General features: G+C 34.8%; 1 long non-coding RNA gene across 1 annotated transcript in view; it reads right to left on the bottom strand.

Moving 5' to 3' along the window:
* Window positions 1–274: 274 nt before the first annotated feature.
* The window catches only part of LOC125615982, a 14,105-nt gene continuing 6,817 nt past the window's right edge, over window positions 275–7,562 (bottom strand). Inside the window, exons 2-3 of the long non-coding RNA XR_007346581.1 lie at window positions 5,947–6,119; window positions 275–503 (exon numbers count right to left, since the gene is read on the bottom strand). This is a non-coding gene — a long non-coding RNA (uncharacterized LOC125615982). The remainder of the gene's footprint in view (window positions 504–5,946; window positions 6,120–7,562) is intronic.

Raw genomic sequence — 7,562 nt, forward strand, 5'->3', positions numbered from 1 at the left:
CATTATTGGAAAGTAGTAGAAAGAGGTAAGACCTTGGAGGATGTCTTTTGGTCTTTGGGGATTGTGCCCTTGAAGGAAATAATGGTGTCCTGTTTCCTTCCTTCCTCTCTATTGCTTCCTGCTTTGGGGGTGAATGATCTTCCTCTACTATCCATTCCCACCATGATGTTTTACCACAGGCCAAGAACAACTGGGCCAACCAATCCTGGACTGAAACCTCTAGAAATGGGAGCTAAAATAAAACTTCTGTATTTATGAGTCAGTTACCTCAAGTATTTTTTTATAAATTGACTAATACATGCCCCAAAGTGTGATTGCATCCACTCACAGAACACACCCTTCAAAATTACCTGATAAATTATTTTAGAGCAGTATTCCACAGTAGCCAGTCAGAATTCAAACTGACCTTCCAAGCCCAGAGTGTTAGTGGTAGGAATTGCAATGCACAGGCTCTTCTTTCCATTTGGAGGCTTCTTCTTGTTCTTTTTCTTTTCACTGGAATCCTACAAGTTTATACAATATGAAAGCTCCTTATTTTCTCACATAAATTATTTTCTAGCATTTGTAATTTGTAAGTCTCACAAGAATATCTAGAAGTTTACCATTTTCTACTCTTTGGGTCTAACATAATATCCCCAAATATATTTCTTTGATACATACAGATTCAGAGGTTCCTTTGGAATATATTACACTAGAGGGAATTAATTTAAGCAGAGACTTGAAGCAGACCTTAAATTTGTAATGATTTCAAGTCTGAGTGAATATACTTCTGTCCTTCTGTGTTTTGAAAAGAGCGCATATACCAGATCTATAACAACAGATGATATACCAGAGCAGAGAGATTTCAGAAGTGAACTATCATCCGTGGGATCCTTTTGATCCAAGAAATGGAATTTAACATAAATGGGGACAGGGAAGGACAATAAAAACTTAATCATTATGTTTTTAAAATGGCCTTGGTATTTACCTTTCTCCTCAGTACACGGCATTGCCTCTAATTTACAATGTTGGGAACATTTGGCAATTTCAAGAATTTTTAGTCCACAATTTAAGGAAATGATTATGGCTTTCTCAGGTGCCAAGCATATCCATTCTGAATATGTACATGAGGACTTTTAATCCTCTACCTTAATGTGTTGGAACCAGTAATAAACAATATTTGGAAATGATTTAATTTACCATATGGCTTCTGCACACCTGCATACAAAAGACAGTCCATGGTTCAAGTGTTAACTCAGACACAAAGTGTAATATATTTTTGTAAAATTAGTGTACTTCTCTCTCCCCATTGTACAATTTCTCAAGTGAGTGACCAAACATAATTTTGGAGAAAGACTTGAAGGAATTATTACTGTGTTCACTTTATGGGTCATAGCATAATCCTTCAAGGGATGTTAGCCTTTTTAAATAAATTATCTCTGATTCAAAAGTGTCTTTAATAGGTAAACAATGGGAGATTGTGATTTTCCATTGGAATAATTCAGTCTTTCATTCATCCACTTTTTAAAATATATCATTTGAATTTTTTGTTATCAAATCATATTTCCCCCAAGAAACACCAAGATTAAATTATCATTGCCATAGTTCTCTGTGGGTAATGTTGAGAAATTTCCATGTGATTGCAGAATCTTTTAGGTAATTATGTCTATCCTGGTGACTAAGTGCTGTTACTCAGACTCTTTTTGAATAATCTATCTAGTCCATTGATGGCGAATGCAGTTTCATAAGAGCCTCGCTTTCCATCTCCCCATTTCTAAAGTCATTTCACTTAGACATAAGTGATTTGCTGAAACTTCAAATTACTCTTTTTTTGAGTTCTGCTAGCCTTATGATAAAGGTCTCTGGGTACCAAAATCGAAGGTCTCTTCTTCCATAGAGACATTCTAAAATGCTCATCAGGATCTGAAATGGTAAATGACTTTGTTTTTCCTCAGGACACCAGTGGAATTTAGTGAAAACAACTGACTTTGTAACATTTTAAGCTATGTTTTTCCCATATCTACCTGAAGACAGAGATACTACAAGGCCAATGTATCATTTTCAACATTAATTTTACCCAGTTACTTATGGGCAGGGTTAGCCACTGCAGTGTTACAGCATAAAATGAGTTATCTATACTCTCTTTGCTAAAAAAAAAATATGTTTCTATTTTAGTCTGTTCAGAGAGAATTCAAATACAGTATCTCATCTTAAAATCTGCTACCTAATATTACTTGTGCAACTTAGTATATTAGTTTAGGTTCCTCAGAAACAACAACAACAACAACAACAAAAATAAGAATTTAAATGGAAATGGATAAGTAATATTCTGGGAGGTATGTGGGATACTGTAAGTGTAGGGAGTGAGACTTACTAACCAGAAAGCCTAAGCAAAGACAAAATATCAAACAAAGTTCCACAGGTGATAAATTTGATTCAATCCTCCCTTGAAAGTTTAGAGACAATGTAATTCCTCATAAATTTTGCTACTATTCAAGAGCAAGCAAGCTTGAGTATTTATAGCCAATTATCTATCACTCATTGTTTAAGGGAGACCAGTTGGGGAACATTAATTCTCGGTGATATGAGGCTCTAAGTTCACAGATCACAGCAAGATCTAAGAGGCTAGGGCAGGACTTTGATAGAGCTCCAGGTTCTGGGTGGTTCAAAGCATTCAAAGTAAAGTGGAAGTTTATATGCATAACCATGGTTAATAAAAGTAATTCTGGGTTGAGCATTGATATCAAATGCAATGAGTATATGCCACATTCTTCAGACATTTCTGAATATTTTACAAGCTCTAGTATTTTCAATTGGCTGTAAGACTATTTTTTAATGGTTATAACTTATCAATGATTGTTTTGAGGGCTTTGAGACAGAAAAATGTTTGCAAGTTTAGTAAAGGGGACAGTGTACGTGTCTACAATTACACATAATTCAAAGTAATCTTCTAGTATTTTCCACTTGCCTATAATAATGTTTTTAGGTATCAATGATACAAAAATTGTAGAATTAATTAACCATGATAAGTCATTCAAGTTATGATTTTTCCCCAAAATTGATCTCTCGGTACTTAAAAATTTCCCTTTTCAAGAAGTCATATTTTTATATCCATGATCAAAATAAAGTAATAATGCTTAAATATATTAAAATCTAAGAAGATTTATTTTATGATAAATGAACAATTATTGTAATTAAAAATAATTACAAAAGAAATTAGAATTCAGTCTCTATGTTTATGTTAAAGCATAGCAATACCACAAGAATAATAATGCCTATTTTGGCATGATTCACTTCTGTCTTCCTCTCTTTCTCTCTCTCTCTCTCTCTCTCTCTCTCTGTATGTGTGTGTGTGTATTTTATCAGGTTAGGGGATGGAGGAAGTGGAAAACATAAAACTTTTTTTCATTCTTACTCAAATTTGTTATTAAAAAGAAATTTAAATTTTTAAAGTAATTTCAAAATATCAATTTTCAAGTATGAATGTATTATTATAATATACTCCTCTCTCTGCTATGAAGATTCACGGTGTGAAGATTGATACTACCTAAGAAAATACCAGCAGCTCCTGAGATAACCTATCAGTTTTCAATGAAAATATCTGCTGAAATTGAAAAGTAGATAATTTTTTTTATCAGCAAATAAAATGCATGTTGTAAATATGACAATGATAAAAGAAAAAAAAAGGTGTAAACAGAAGAAAACCAAAGAAACCAAAGACTGGTGGAATTTTATTGACTTATGTCTTGAATAGATAATTGCACTTGAAGAGGCAATTTACTATATAGTGACCCCTTTCATTGTGCTCTGTCAAATTCAATTCCTCTCACTCAGATGAGATGACCTATTCCTAGGTTCTACCACATGAGCAAAGTGAAATGGACAATTGAGCACTTATCCAGTTACTTTAATCAATGTGGATGGGTTCTTTATAAATCCTTCACCTTAAAAGAAATGATTTGTTGTTCATTAATTATCTGGATAACAGTCTACATTATTCTCCACATGTTGATTATTCAAATGTTTTCTCTGGTACTAGTCCACTCAGAGTAACTCAATGTTCTACCATCTCCCTGTCTGAAAGACAACCACCCAATTTCATGCATTATATTTCTTTTCAAAACCCAATTTCTAAGATTGTCTTTTTTAAATTTTCAGGCCTTCACATAACAGTAATATGCTAAACTAAGAATCATACAATTTGAAATATCTAATTCACGCTTTCCCATTCAATATTTGCGTCATGAGAGTTGTGTTGACTTCCAGAAGCTCAATTTCCAACATCAGAGTGACTAGCTGTGGCTTCTTGGCAGACATCTTTGTCTGCTGGCCTAGAAAATATATCTCTGAGCTCGTGTTTGAATAAGGTTTTATAAATGCCTGTTAGCAATACAGCATAACTTTGACACATACTACACCAATAAATAATGTCTTTAATAATGAACATTTGCTAGTAGATAAAGGAAAAAATCTAGAAATACTGACATGCAACTAAAATTACCAAATGCAATTTCAAATATGAAAATATAGTATCACTATTCAATGATTCAATAAAGGGTGAAGTTTTTCCCACTGGGCATCATGGAGCTATATCGTCCTCTGATAATATTATATAAAAAGCCAACCAGTTGAAGTCAGTAGTGTCATTTAAATGACATTTTGCAGAATGTAAAATTGAAGCAGGAAATCAATGATTTGGTCAAAGAAAATGAAGAAAAAAGGGTATGAAGAAAACTTTGATCAGAAATTCAATGGTAATTCACCCCCTTTAGAGAGTCAAGTCATTAATAGAAGTCAAGCTAGGACTTTCCAATATATTCAAAGTATCTGTTTCTATAACAAGTTGGTTAAAAACTAACACTTATATGGTATATCATAAACATATGAGCCAAATATGCTTGGAAAAGAGAAGATAAAATCTAGTTCCTGATCTCATAGGTTGTAGCTTTAATCACCACTTCTGTGAGATATGAAGCCATGATATGTACTATCAAAACTTTTCACCAACAAAGGGAGAACTGTAAGAAAAGGTTTTATGAGGAATGTTTCCAACACAGAAAATTATGGTAAAATTGAAAATAATAATTAGGCAATAGTCTTATAGGAGCTCCATTAACCACATGTCCTTGTTTACTTTCAAAGGCAGTACTATAAGACAGTAGGATTTCACATCTTCTTAATGTTAGCTACACGGAAAAAGTTTGGATGTGGGTCCTCTAAAATCCATAAATCAATGCAAACCTGCCACAGAAATTATTTCCTCATTTGAATATATCTTTACTCTCATTATAAAAGTAGTTTATCTCTCTTTATCATAATAAACTCATATGTTAGTACCGAATAATAGTTGGAACATCCCAACATCCCATAGGTGGGATGTTTCCAACAGCAGCACATCACATGAAGTTCTCCACTTCACTTTTCTTTTTCTTTCTTTTTTTTTCTTTTTGAGAGAGAGAGAGAGAGAGAGAGAATTTTTTAATTTTTTTTTTTTTTTAGTTTTCGGCGGACACAACATCTTTATTTTTATTTGTATGTGGTGCTGAGGATCGAACCCAGTGCTACGTGCATGCCAGGCGAGCGCGCTACCCCTTGAGCCACATCCCCAGCCCTCCACTTCAGTTTTCAAATGACAACAAATCTGTCTAAAACTTTGTTGGTAATTTAACAATTGCATATTAACTACCAATGCCTATATCCTGAGAAGGTTAAAGAAAATAACTAAGGAGATATCAGACTTTGTCCAAGTTTTCCTGGGAAAAACCAGTCTATTATTTTCCTCTTTAAGAGTGTGAATGTGTATTAGCAAATTATAATCTGTGTAATGTAATTAATATGGTTGTCTTTGCATCTGGGATGGTAAACCCTAGAATAATCAGGCAAGCCAAAGGGAAGAAGGATGTGAAGTAGGAAATGAAAACATAAGCTACTACATATGAGATCAGGAGGACAAAATAGATTTCATACCAGTATCTCTCCATCTTAAAGTCTCCAGTCTCAATGATTAAGGTGTACTGAAGGAGTCCGCACCATTTATGACAGAGCTAAGCATCCATCTGGTTCAACAGTGATAAAAACTGGGTCTGGAGAGAGGTGGAGAAGCTACAAACACTTTTGGTACTCCTCAGCAACACAGTGAACTAGAAAATGAAAGAATACAGGTGTGAAGCATGCATGCTACACTTTTCTTAATCATTTGAATATAAATTAATAAATGAATGTTGATTTACTTCTTCCTCCCAAATTTTGCAAAAATATACTTTTGTGGTCCATGATAATTGGGAACTACTCCAGTAAAGAAATTATAGCACACAAAGCTAGCCTAGCCAGGCTGAAATAACAAAAATCCACAGACTGTCTGAGTAAGTGAATAGCTATAAACTAGCAACACAAGACACAATGCATGAAAGAATCATTGACATGAGTGGCCCAGTTTAGATTCATCTATTTGAATTCAGGTGAGTTACCTGACTTCCACATTCATAGCTACATGCCCTGAAGGAAGCTCTTTCATTTGAAAAGAAATTAAATTAACTGTTAAGAATATCTCCACCTAATTTATCATTGGGGAAAACCTAGGCAACTCTCTTTTAAACTTTCACTTTGAGAATAATAATGTGAGGAACTCTATAGACCTATATTCCAGGAGGAAAAAAAAAACTGGTTAAAATTATGAAAACTCAACTATTTAAAATCTCAAGGATTTTCCTAAGGGTGTGCAATGCATAAAGAAACGTTTATTTAAGAAAATGTACTAAATATTTGGCTCTCCTTTGTCTGGGGAGAAAGGATACTCCTCCCTCCCATCTGAGTAAGTGTGAACAATAAGGAGGGTTCCCTTTTCCCTCAGCTCCCAGTCAAGGAATATAGTATTTCCTCAAGAGGGGAAATCACCAGCATTTCTCATTTCCCCAGATTCAAGATTCAGAGAGTAAATTCTCAGCAAGAGCTGCTGAAGAATGAAGGCTTCCTTCTTCCACCTGGCCAAACACCATTAGAGCAGACTCTGGGCTCAAGGCAAGGCAGTCTGAGAACAAGACCCAACTTGCCTTTGAGGTCAGGTTTCCTGCCAGGAGCTGCAAACAGATAAATCAGAGGCTGTATCCCCAGCCAACTCCCTGTTAAAAAAGAAAGGCATGACTCCCAAGAAAAAGCCCTCCTGGGTCAGAAAAATAAACCTCAGAAATCACCTCTGCAAAGGACTTAGAATTTAGTTAGAGGAGATGGTGAAGCGATCAATGCTGCAGAAGATCTTTGAGGACCACATATCAACTATCTGACAAATAGTGGAGATAAAAATCTGGGTGTGATACCAACAGAGGTAGATAGCTCAACGGACAGATCAGGGAATGAAGCAGTCAAATAGAATCCTCCTGAAACCACTGGAATTCCAGAATGAGTGCCCTCTTGCCAAGTCTGTATCTTCAGAGGAGTGACATCTGATACTTTGCCCTCATAGGAAAACAGATTTTGCTAAGTAGTGAAGACACTAAACAATTAAGCAAGAAACAAAGCCATAGAAACTGTCTGTGAGAAAGATCAGATGTGTGGTTGAATAAAGACTTCAAAGCATTGATTATTTT

This window comes from Marmota marmota, unplaced genomic scaffold, assembly GCF_001458135.2.
Source record: "Marmota marmota marmota unplaced genomic scaffold, marMar, whole genome shotgun sequence".
Classification (NCBI taxonomy): domain Eukaryota; kingdom Metazoa; phylum Chordata; class Mammalia; order Rodentia; family Sciuridae; genus Marmota; species Marmota marmota.